The sequence below is a fragment of the Ranitomeya imitator genome, chromosome 3 (assembly GCF_032444005.1).
Source record: "Ranitomeya imitator isolate aRanImi1 chromosome 3, aRanImi1.pri, whole genome shotgun sequence".
Taxonomy (NCBI): Eukaryota; Metazoa; Chordata; class Amphibia; order Anura; family Dendrobatidae; genus Ranitomeya; species Ranitomeya imitator.
In genome coordinates, this window is record NC_091284.1 from 300,627,524 (window position 1) to 300,640,374 (window position 12,851).

Here is a 12,851-nt window from a genome sequence, read left to right on the forward strand (position 1 = left end):
TGACTGCCTGGGCAATTTGGCAGGTGGTGAAAAGACAGGTGGTTGCTCTTCAGTGCTCTGTGCCTGAGAGGATGTGGCACTAATTGAAGTCAATGCATTAGCTTCCATCCATCCGACAACGGCTTCAATTTGTTCGTCCCGCAGCAGCGGGGTACGGCGAGCTCCGACAAAGCTGCGCACGAAGGTCTGCTCCCTGCTGAAACTGGGGGATGGTGAGTCACCGATGCCCGCAGCTGGCACAGAATCCCCACGTCCTCTCCCTGCTCCACGCCCTTGACCACGTGCCTTACTCCCTGCCTTCTTCATCTTGGTAGACTGATAAAGATAGGCAGAAAAGTACTAAGGGCTTAGTGTGCTTATTCCTGAACAGCTGCTAACAGGTATAAGAAACACTTATTTTAGGGAGTGTGGACTAGACTTTATTATGCGCTTATGTGGCCTACACAACTGTAAAGTGGAGTGTTTGGTGAACTTTGGGTTGGTTTTGTAGAACAGACACTATAGAGTGAGTGCAGTACTTGCACACAGACCGTGCAGACAGCCGCGAACGGCGCTGCAAGGCCAAACAAAGCTCCTCTATCTAATCCTATATAGTGATTTTCCACAATCTAGCAGGATACAGATGGAAAGCCACTAATATAGGATATATTTGAAAAAATGTGCAGGAGGCTGCACTAATTGCAAAAAAGAGACTATTGATTTTGCAGTATGAGGCAGTAACGCACTCTGAGCTGAACACAACCGGCTATGGCTATGGACAGACAGCAGAGTGAGCTGCACTCACTCACACCGAGCAGACAGCCGCGAACGGCGCTGCAAGGCCAAACAAAGCTCCTCTATCTAATCCTATATAGTGATTTTCCACAATCTAGCAGGATACAGATGGAAAGCCACTAATATAGGATATATTTGAAAAAATGTGCAGCAGGCTGCACTAATTGCAAAAAAAGGACTATGGATTTTGCAGTATGAGGCAGTGACGCACTCTGAGCTGAACACAACCGGCTATGGCTATGGACAGACAGCAGAGTGACCTGCGCCCACACAGACCGTGCAGACAGCCGCGAACGGCACTGCAAGGCCAAACAAAGCTCCTCTATCTAATCCTATATAGTGATTTTCCACAATCTAGCAGGATACAGATGGAAAGCCACTAATATAGGATATATGTGAAATAATGTGCAGCAGGCTGCACTAATTGCCCCCTCAAAAAAAAGGATTAAGCAGTATGAGGCAGTGAAGCACCCTGAGCTGACCAAAACCGGCTATGGCTATGGACAGACAGCAGAGTGAGCTGCACTCACACACACAGACCTTGCAGACAGCTGTGAACAGCGCTGCAAGGCAAAAGCAAGGTGAACACACAGCGTTGCTAATTTAGCCTGGATTAAGCATAATTAAGCAAATTGCAATCTCTAAACTGGCCCTCAGTCAGAACACGGCGTCCTGTCCTTAACTGAATTCACAGCCAATCACAGCCATGCCAGTAGTTACATTCCCACCATGCAGAACAGGATGTGCCCACACTTCAAATCATTCCTCATTGGCTGATTCATAAAAACCCGGGAGTTTGCAGAATGGGAATTTCCGATTCCGGTTTCCGATACACTGAAAGTATCGGAACCCGGTATCGGAATTCAGATACCGCGAATATCGGCCGATACCCGATACTTGCGGTATCGGAATGCTCAACACTAGTCACCAGCAAAGTACCCCCACACCATCACACCTCCTCCTCCATGCTTCACGGTGGGAACCATGCATGTAGAATCCATCTGTTCACCTTTTCTGCTTCGCACAAAGACAAGGTGGTTTGAACCAAAGATCTCAAATTTGGACTCATCAGACCAAAGCACAGATTTCGACTTGTCTAATGTCCATTCCTTGTGTTCTTTAGCCCAAACAAGTCTCTTCTGCTTGTTGCCTGTCCTTAGCAGTGGTTTCCTACCAGCTATTTTACCATGAAGGCCTGCTGCACAAAGTCTCCTCTTAAAGGGAACCTGTCACCACTTTTTTGCTCTATCAGCTAAAAGTATCATTTAATTGTCAGGTATGCATTCCACATCTACATTTGAAACCCCCTGACAACCCATGCATCACCCATAAAAACCTTTTTTATTTGTCCCGCACTGTATGTTAATCTGTTCAGTCCGGTCCGATGGGCGTTGCTTCTGTTCCCTCATTCCACCCCTCCTCGGCTTGCTGTACGCATTCTTCGTCGTGAATCTAGAGCCCAGAGCGCGCACATATTTTGCGCGTGCGCATTGCAATGTGACCTCGTGCGTGCACAGTATGCTTTGTCCAATTGCGGGTAAAGCCGAAAAGAAGTATGGCGCATGCGTCAGTACTGCGCCGTACTGCTTTTCGGCTTTTCCTGCAGTTGGGCAAGCATACTGGACAAATAAAAAAGGTTTTTATGGGTGTTGCATGGGGTGTCAGGGGGTTTCAAATGTAGATGTGGAATGCATACCTGACAATCAATTAAATGATACTTTTAGCTGATAGAGCAAAAATGTGGTGACAGGTTCCCTTTAACAGTTATTGTAGAGATGTGTCTGCTGCTTTAACTGTGTGTGGCATTGACCTGGTCTCTAATCTGAGCTGCTGTCAACCTGCAATTTCTGATGCTGGTGACTCGGATAAACTTATCCTCAGAAGCAGAGGTGACTCTTGGTCTTCCTTTCCAGGGGCACTCCTCATGTGAGCCAGTTTCTTTCCTCATGTGAGCCAGTTTCTTTTAAGCACTTAATGGTTTTTGCAACTGCACTTGGGTACACTTCCAAAGTTTTCCCAACTTTTCGGACTGACTGACCTTCATTTCTTAAAGTAATGATGGCCACTCGTTTTTCTTTACTTAGCTGCTTTTTTCTTGCCATAATACAAATTCTAACAGTCTATTCAGTAGGACTATCAGCTGTGTATCCACCAGACTTCTGCTCAACACAACTGATGGTCCCAACCCCATTTACAAGGCAAGAAATCCCACTTATTAAACGTGACAGGGCACACCTGTGAAGTTAAAACCATTTCCGGTGACTACCTCTCAAAGCTCATCAAGAGAATGCCAAGAATGTGTAAAGCAGTCATCAAAGCGACAGGTGGCTACTTTGAAGAACCTAGAATAGAAAACATATTTTCAGTTGTTTCACACTATTTTGTTAAGAATATCATTCCACATGTGTTAATTCATAGTTGTGTGAATGTACAATTTTCATAGACATGAAAATACAGAGAAATCTTTAAATGAGAAGTTGTGTCCAAACTTTTGGTCTGTACTGTATATGCCCATAAAAATCTTTTATTTTATTTAATTAAAATACACCTTCCCAGTGTGAGGCAATAACTAACACAAGAAAAAACTACCTGTCCAAATATCCCTACAATTGCCTGCTTTCCCTTCCTAGCAGTGGAGGTTGGCACCATAAGAGATACGATTGTTTTGGCGCCACCACTCAACGACGGCTGTCCCAAAATAGCCCTAATAACCCCTATTCTATAGGCGGGAATACAATAGGCATAGTGAAGAGATGAATACATAGAAAAAAATGTCTGACAGGTAAAATACACCAATCCACTCCTGACTTGATATCAATCAAAAAATATATCTTGCAGTTTGGTATATCATAAAAAACAAGCCAGCCTTATCACCACAGAAAAAAACATCCAGAAATAATCTTTTAGGCAGGTACTTTCTATGAGATATGAGGGTACCAGTTTAACTATAAAGCCATAACAGCATTAGTATTTTCCTCCTCAAACAAGAGGCAGATGGCCTATAAATCAAGAGTGGATCACATACTATATACACATTTCTGTCAGAAAACAACCAGATTTGTCCATAACAGTTTCTGACCATAGACACCTCCTGTGACGCAACCCCGGTCATGCGCAGTAGGTGGATCTTCTCAAAAAATGCGTTCCAGACTGGAACGCATCCACTCACTCGAAGATAACAGTGAGCATGCGCAACAATAATAGGGACATACTGGTAATAACTATGCGTTCCATTTTGCATGGAACATAGGCCCTTCAATATGTATAATACCTTTGAAAAAGGCTAATCTCAGGATATGCATTACTAGAACGCATTCACTCGCTAAAAGATGGACATGTGCAACCATAATAGAGGCTTATTGATAATAGCTATGCGCTACAGCATGGGAAGCAAGCCCTTAATATGCATACTTGATTTTTGAAAGGGGCCTAAAAATGCAACAAACTCTACTGTCCGGACCTAAATTATTTAACAAAAAATAAATAGCAGCATAAAAAAAAAATATATAGATGGATAGCACATAATTGGCACTTAATATATTACTAAAATTAGGAAGACAGTATCTATCCCTGGGTCACTAATAAAAGGATGAGCCGATCATGCCAAACATAATCTAATCAAAACGGTATGAGAGGTGAAAAAAGGGGACACTGATTGCATTCTGAAAATCCATTCTGCTTCACGTCTTAGAATGGTCTTGTCGAAATCCCCCCTCTAGGCTTTGGCTTGATCAGTTCAATCATAGAGAAGGAGATTTCGTCCATTTGTCCCCCATGTTGTTCATTTATATGGCCTGGCAATAGGGGTATCCCTTTTATTCCGAATGTCACCAATGTGTTCACCAACCCTAACTCTTAATTCCCTTTTTGCTTTTCCAATGTAGTCGAGGGGGCATTTACATGTTGCTTTATAGACTACCCCAACAGATCTACAGTTTCCAAAGTCCCTGATATAGAATTGTCTACCACTAGATGCGCTTGAAAAATTTTTACATTGTGACATACAGGTCCTTCTCAAAAAATTAGCATATAGTGTTAAATTTCATTATTTACCATAATGTAATGATTACAATTAAACTTTCATATATTATAGATTCATTATCCACCAACTGAAATTTGTCAGGTCTTTTATTGTTTTAATACTGATGATTTTGGCATACAACTCCTGATAACCCAAAAAACCTGTCTCAATAAATTAGCATATTTCACCCATCCAATCAAATAAAAGTGTTTTTTAATAACAAACAAAAAAAACATCAAATAATAATGTTCAGTTATGCACTCAATACTTGGTCGGGAATCCTTTGGCAGAAATGACTGCTTCAATGCGGCGTGGCATGGAGGCAATCAGCCTGTGACACTGCTGAGATGTTATGGAGGCCCAGGATGCTTCAATAGCAGCCTTAAGCTCATCCAGAGTGTTGGGTCTTGCGTCTCTCAACTTTCTCTTCACAATATCCCACAGATTCTCTATGGGGTTCAGGTCAGGAGAGTTGGCAGGCCAATTGAGCACAGTAATACCATGGTCAGTAAACCATTTACCAGTGGTTTTGGCACTGTGAGCAGGTGCCAGGTCGTGCTGAAAAATGAAATCTTCATCTCCATAAAGCATTTCAGCCGATGGAAGCATGAAGTGCTCCAAAATCTCCTGATAGCTAGCTGCATTGACCCTGCCCTTGATGAAACACAGTGGACCAACACCAGCAGCTGACATGGCACCCCACACCATCACTGACTGTGGGTACTTGACACTGGACTTCAGGCATTTTGGCATTTCCTTCTCCCCAGTCTTCCTCCAGACTCTGGCACCTTGATTTCCGAATGACATGCAAAATTTGCTTTCATCAGAAAAAAGTACTTGGGACCACTTAGCAACAGTCCAGTGCTGCTTCTCTGTAGCCCAGGTCAGGCGCCTCTGCCGCTGTTTATGGTTCAAAAGTGGCTTTACCTGGGGAATGCGGCACCTGTAGCCCATTTCCTGCACACGCCTGTGCACGGTGGCTCTGGATGTTTCCACACCAGACTCAGTTCACTGCTTCCTCAGGTTCCCCAAGGTCTGGAATCGGTCCTTCTCCACAATCTTCCTCAGGGTCCGGTCTCCTCTTCTCGTTGTACAGCGTTTTCTGCCACATTGTTTCCTTCCAACAGACTTACCATTGAGGTGCCTTGATACAGCACTCTGGGAACAGCCTATTTGTTGAGAAATTTCTTTCTGGGTCTTACCCTCTTGCTTGAGGGTGTCAATGATGGCCTTCTTGACATCTGTCAGGTCGCTAGTCTTAAGGTACCGTCACACATAGCGACGCTGCAGCGATACCGACAACGATCCGGATCGCTGCAGCGTCGCTGTTTGGTCGCTGGAGAGCTGTCACACAGACAGCTCTCCAGCGACCAACGATCCCGAGGACCCCGGTAACCAGGGTAAACATCGGGTAACTAAGCGCAGGGCCGCGCTTAGTAACCCGATGTTTACCCTGGTTACCATCCTAAAAAGTAAAAAAACAAACGCTACATACTTACCTTCCGCTGTCTGTCCTCGGCGCTCTGCTTCTCTGGTCTGGCTGTGAGCGCCGGGCAGCCAGAAAGCAGAGCGGTGACGTCACCGCTCTGCTTTCCGGCTGACCGACGCTCACAGCCAGAGCAGGAGGAGTGCAGAGCACAGCGCTGGAGGACAGAGAGCGGTAGGTAAGTATGTAGTGTTTGTTTTTTTACTTTTAGGATGGTAACCAGGGTAAACATCGGGTTACTAAGCGCGGCCCTGCGCTTAGTTACCCGATGTTTACCCTGGTTACCAGCGAAGACATCGCTGAATCGGTGTCACACACGCCCATTCAGCGATGTCTACGGGGAGTCCAGCGACGAAATAAAGTTCTGGACTTTCTTCCCCGACCAGCGACAGCACAGCAGGGGCCTGATCGCTGCTGCCTGTCACACTGGACGATATCGCTAGCGAGGACGCTGCAACGTCACGGATCGCTAGCGATATCGTCTAGTGTGACAGTACCTTTACCCATGATGGGGGTTTTGAGTAATGAACCAGGCAGGGAGTTTATAAAAGCCTCAGGTATCTTTTGCATGTGTTTAGAGTTAATTAGTTGATTCAGAAGATTAGGGTAATAGGTCGTTTAGAGAACCTTTTCTTGATATGCTAATTTATTGAGACAGGTTTTTTGGGTTATCAGGAGTTGTATGCCAAAATCATCAGTATTAAAACAATAAAAGACCTGACAAATTTCAGTTGGTGGATAATGAATCTATAATATATGAAAGTTTAATTGTAATCATTACATTATGGTAAATAATGAAATTTAACACTATATGCTAATTTTTTGAGAAGGACCTGTATATTGACATCTCGAACAATTCCCACATTTAAAGAACCCAATTGGCTTCCTGTCCAGCCATGTCCCTTCCTATAAGTAATGTTAGATTTTGGTGATATATAGTTTTTAAGATTTGGGTCTGCCAATAGAATATTCCAATGTTTTTTCATTATCTGGAAAACTCTTCCAGCTTGATTATCATAGGTCCCGATTAGTCTTACCACATTAGACACGTCTTTCTGTGCATTATTTCCCCTCAGAAGTGCAGATCTATTCTTAGCCAGGGCGTTCTTATATAATGTATCCAGGATGTCAATCAGGTACCACCTCTCTCTGAATCTACTATGTAGATCTTTTTTTGAAAGACTCCACATATGAACAATTTCTCCTGACTCGGAGAAACTGTCCCTTCGGTATCCCCCATTTAAGGGGGGTTGGATGGTGACTTTTCCATTGCAAAAAACTGTTTGTCGCAGACGGTCAGTACAGGTACTTAATCCTCCATCTTGGTTCTTTGAAATGGTAAGATCCAGGAAAGTGATACTATGTTCCTGGTACTCAGATGTAAATTTCATCCCTATGGTGTTAATGTTAATCTCCTGAATAAAACTTTTGAAGTCCCCATCTGGGCCATACCATAGAATCAAGATGTCATCAATTTATCTGGCCCAGAGGTTGATCGAGGATTGCCACCATCTCTCCTCCTTGGGAAAAATAATGGTTTTCTACCACCAGCCCAGGAACAGATCTGGTATCTGTAATATACACTGCTCAAAGAAATAAAGGGAACACTAAAATCCCACATCCCAGATATCACTGAATGAAATATTCCAGTTGTAAATATTTATTCATTGCATAGTGGAATGTGTTGAGAACAATAAAACCTAAAAATTATCAACATAAATCACAACTAATATCCCACGGAGGTCTGGAGTTGGAATGATGCTCAAAATCGAAGTGGAAAATGAAGTTACAGGCTGATCCAACTTCAGTGGAAATGCCTCAAGACAAGAAAATGATGCTCAGTAGTGTGTGTGGCCTCCACGTGCCTGTATGACCTCCCAACAATGCCTGGACATTCTCCTGATGAGAAGGCGGATGGTCTCCTGAGGGATCTCCTCCCAGACCTGGACTAAAGCATCTGCCAACTCCTGGACAGTCTTCTGTAGTGCAATGTGACATTGGTGGATGGTGCGAGACATGATGTCCCAGATGTGTTCAATCGGATTCAGGTCTGGGGAATGGGTGGGCCAGTCCATAGCTTCAATGCCTTCATCTTGCAGGAACTGCTGACACACTCCAGCCATGAGGTCTTGTCCTGCATTAGGAGGAACCCAAGGCCAATCACACCAGCATATGGTATCACAAGGGGTCTGAGGATCTCATCTCGGTAATGGCTTTTAGGCTACCTCTGGCGAGCACACTGTGCGACCCTCCAAAGAAATGCCACCCCACTCCATTACTGACTCACTGCCAAACCGGTCATGCTGAAGGATGTTGCAGGCAGCAGATCACTCTCCATGGCGTCTCCAGGCTCTGTCACATGTGCTCAGTGTGAACCTGCTTTCATCTGTGAAGAGCACAGGGCGCCAGTGGCAAATTTGCCAATTCTGGTGTTCTGTGGCAAATGCCAAGTGTCCTGCATGGTGTTGGGCTGTGAGCAAAACCCCGATCTGTGGATGTCAGGCACTCAGACCATCCTCATGGAGTTGGTTTCTAACCGTTTGTGTAGAAACACATTTGTGGCCTGCTGGAGGTAATTTTGCATGGCTCTGGCAGTGCTCCTCCTGTTCCTCCTTGCACAAAGGCTGAGGTAGCGGTCCTGCTGCTGGGTTGTTGCCCTCCTACAGCCCCCTCCATGTCTCCTGGTATACTGGCCTGTCTCCTGGTAGCATCTCCAGCCTCGAAACACTACACTAACAGACACAGCAAACCTTGCCACAGCTCGCATTGATGTGCCATCCTGGATGAGCTGCACTACCTGAGCTCTTTTTGTGGGTTGTAGAGTCTGTCTCATGCTACCACGAGTGTGAAATCACAACCAACATTCAAAAGTGACCAAAACATCAGCCAGAAAGCATTGAAATGTGGTCTGTGGTCCCCACCTGCAGAACTACTCCTTTATTGAGTGTGTCTTGATAATTGCCAATAATTTTCATGTGTTGTCTATCCCATCTGCACAACAGCATGTGAAATTAATTGTCAAACAATGTTGCTTCCTAAGTGGACAGTTTGATTTCACAGAAGTTTGATTTACTTGGAGTTATAGTCTGTTGTTTAAGTGTTCCCTTTATTTTTTGAGCAGTGTATTTAAAGGGAACATGTTGTAAGGGCTCCTTTTCACTTGCGAGACATACGTCCATGTCGCGCAGGTTAAAACCCTCCTCTGGCGCCGGCACTTGAGAGCGGAGCGTGCAGCTCCATGTGTTGCTATGCGGCCGCACGCTCCGCTCTGGAGTGCCGGTGCCAAAGAAGGGTTTTAATCTGCAAGAAACAGACGTATGTCTCGTAAGTGAGAAGGAGCCCTAAGGAGGAGAGCCAGCCTCGGCGTGCCTTGTCCGGGACGAGTCCGGAAACATCGGTACTGCCACCCAAGATGCAGGGGGGGAGAGTTTAGTGCCCCGGACAGACTTTTGAACTTGAGATCAGAGGGCGTGAAGGGTATAAGAGGGGGACAGTGCGCAGGAACGAGAGCTCGGTTGACGAGCCGTCCAGCGCCGTTCAGTCAGGACAAAGTAGGTTCAAGTCAGAGAGGCTTACGGGGACTTACAGGAGACTGTAGGAATATACATCTCCTGAGATCCCTGACATTTACTCCCGCAGTGTCACTGAGCATGAGTGAGCCCTCCCCACGACCAGACCTCAGGGGGCGCAGTTTGAGTCATGACATCCCGGTCGTAAACCGAGTGCGGCCATTGAACGTATGCGCTCCTGCCTGCATCAAAGTTGTGCCAACGCTTAAAAAGAAATGACTGTCCTCTCTCCAGCGTGACCCATCTTGAAACCAGGACCCGCGAAAGGACATTCCAGGATCCCCGACGACACTGGAACCGCCAGATTCTTCAAGCGTTCGGGCAGGAACACCACCGCTATCTTCACTGAGACTGATTCTCATCCACACCGAACTGATAAGTTTGATACCTTTGAACTTTCCTCAACCCTTTATTGCCCCTGCTATAACTACGTAAACCAGACACAGTTTTATTATCCTTTTGCCCCTCATTTACTCTCTCCCTGCATGGAGTAATGCTGTTTCATTAAATTCCACTGTTAACCCTTGTTCTGCCTCCGACCATTAAGGTACCGTCACAGTCAGTGACGCTGCAGCGATATAGACAATGATCCGACCTAAATTAGATCGCTGGAGTGTCGCTGTTTAGGTCGCTGTAGAGACGTCAAACAGACCAACTCCCGATCGATGCAGGAGCGATCCAGTGACGTAACAGCGACTCACTTATCGTTCTCGCTGGTTGTTAGCTCCATGCCAAACAGTTGGAGAGTAACGATCCGACAAATTGCAGCGTAGCCAGATAGGCGTGTTTCTCCACATGGAGACACCCAGGATGTGACGTCCCGGCATCCCGGAATATAAACCGCGACTCTACAGCGATTCAGTCGTTCCATATTGTTTGAGAGCTGCGTCTTCACGTTCTTCTGCCTTTCCAGCGTCCTGTCCGGAACGACCCTCCGCCAGCTATGATCCTCTTCCGTGAGCGTTCTGTCCGGAACGCCGTACTCAGTATACTGCAGGCGTCTTCATTGGTTCTTTTCTTGCTCATCAACGGTATGAAATATCTTTGAGTTGTTGTTTGTTTCTTCTGTGTATAGTTATGGCTATGCAGCAATGCTTATCTATGTACAAGGTAAAATGATGTATAAAACATCTCTGGCAGCCATCTTGTGCATCTGGCAAGCGGACGCACAAGATGGAGGCACTTTAGGATGCGGTTAGCAAACTCTTTTGCGCTGGCTGCCATTTTGTGTGCACACTATATGGAAAGGTAAACCAACTCTTTTCTGTTTGCCTTGGCTTGGCTGGCCCTGGCCTGCTCCGCTAGTTAATTAAAACAGCACACAACATAACGGTAATATGAAACTTTTTTTTTTTTAAACAACTGGTAATATAAACCTTTTTTTTTTTGAACAAGTACAAAAATTTAAATCCTCCCACGGCGGTGGGCTAACAGGTGTCGCAGCGTGCGGCCCTGCTGCTTCACTTGTTCCAGCAGGAGCGCTGCTGTCCTCTCCAGCCTTTTCTGCTTAGCCAGCAGCTCTCTCACGGTGGGCGATTCTGTGGATAGAAGAGGTCGGAGAACGGACGGTGATTACGCTGCAAATACGGCATGTGTGAACATACCCTGAGATTTACTACACACTCAGTTTGGTCCTGTCCCAGAGGGCGAGAATGTTTTTTTTTGTCGTTGTCAAATGTGACATCCCACCGATAACCCCTCCCACTGTCTGTATACTTACGGAGAAGGGACGCCGGTTGGTCATCCCCGGAAGAGGTGCTGCTGAGCTCCCATCCCCTTTGCTCAGGCCACAGCTGCCGCAGCTAAAAGGAAGCAAATACATATCTGGTTAACAATTGAACACGCTGTGGGGAAGCGCTCGCAGTTTTGGTCACTTACGAATGCTCGCCTCTGGGGAGAATGCCGCCGACCCGGGGAAGGAAGATGAGTGGCGGAAGGGAGGTGTTGTGGCTTGCGGTGGGGTGCTAGCGTGCCTGGTCCTTACTGCGTCTGTAATGTATACAATATTTCAGCTCCCCTCTAATGTCCCGTATGCAGTAATAAAATTGCAATGAATGATGGTTAACATACGTGATGTCCCGGGCTGTGGGCTGCCGCAGGTGGCGGATGAAGGCGTGCTGGCTGGTGCTGGTGCCTGTTGCCGGCGCTGTCTCTCTACACAAACATTAAAGAACTGCAATATTTAGACACCAAAAGTACAGGGCTCCAGAATAAAAAAAAATACCTAGGCGCCATTGGCGGCAAAAGTTAGGAGCCAAATGAAATTTTTAGTCGCCAAATGTACGTACATATACAGAAAATAGAGATCACTCTTCCCAGTGATGCTATACTCTGTATTGTCTGGGGGCTCTGGTGTTCAATGCTCTGCGTGGCCTGGGACATGTATTATTGCATCACTAGGAAGCGCCTCACGGCAGCGCGTGTCTCCTGATTTCCCCCTCCCGGCAATTGCGGACATCCCAAAATTTTATATGTTGGTGTAGAGTCTGGAACCCCTGACTTGACCATTTTTCACGGATGCCGCATTTTCCTCTTGGACAATATGGACATGAGGAAAAAGTGGCATGTTTTTCCGGGAATTCTGGGACAAGTTGGCAACCACGAGTGAGAGTCTCCCTATTCCCCCCTCCCGGCTGCGTGCGTCACCCGATTCCCCCATACTGGTACTTGCCTCGACTTCTCTCCGCCTGCAACTCTGCCAGAAGCTGTGGGGTCTTGAACTTGAGGTCCGCCCACTTCTTGCGCAGCTGCAGCGCACTGCGGCGGATGCCAAATCGCCTCTCCATGAGGGCAGCAATGTGGCGCAGCACCTCCTGCTTGTGAAGGTTTTTGTGGGCAGGTGCAGTCTCCTGACCCTCATAATCCCACTCTTGCATCTTTGAAACAAAAAATCTCAGCTCTGCCTGCCCCAAAGGAGCAGAGCACTGTCTCGCCGCCATTTTTCCAGGAATGACGCTGAACGTCACCGCCTAACCACGCCCAGAGGAGGTCCTTGACTCAG

The 12,851-nt window shown here is 46.2% G+C and overlaps 1 long non-coding RNA gene across 1 annotated transcript; it reads right to left on the reverse strand.

Annotated features, from left to right (window-relative positions):
* Positions 1-11,273: 11,273 nt before the first annotated feature.
* LOC138672057 (uncharacterized) lies at positions 11,274-12,356 on the reverse strand. The gene is made up of 4 exons (XR_011319554.1): positions 11,921-12,356; positions 11,729-11,839; positions 11,571-11,652; positions 11,274-11,388 (listed from the first exon to the last, which is right to left on the reverse strand). It is a non-coding gene; the product is annotated as an uncharacterized lncRNA (long non-coding RNA).
* Positions 12,357-12,851: the final 495 nt, after the last annotated feature.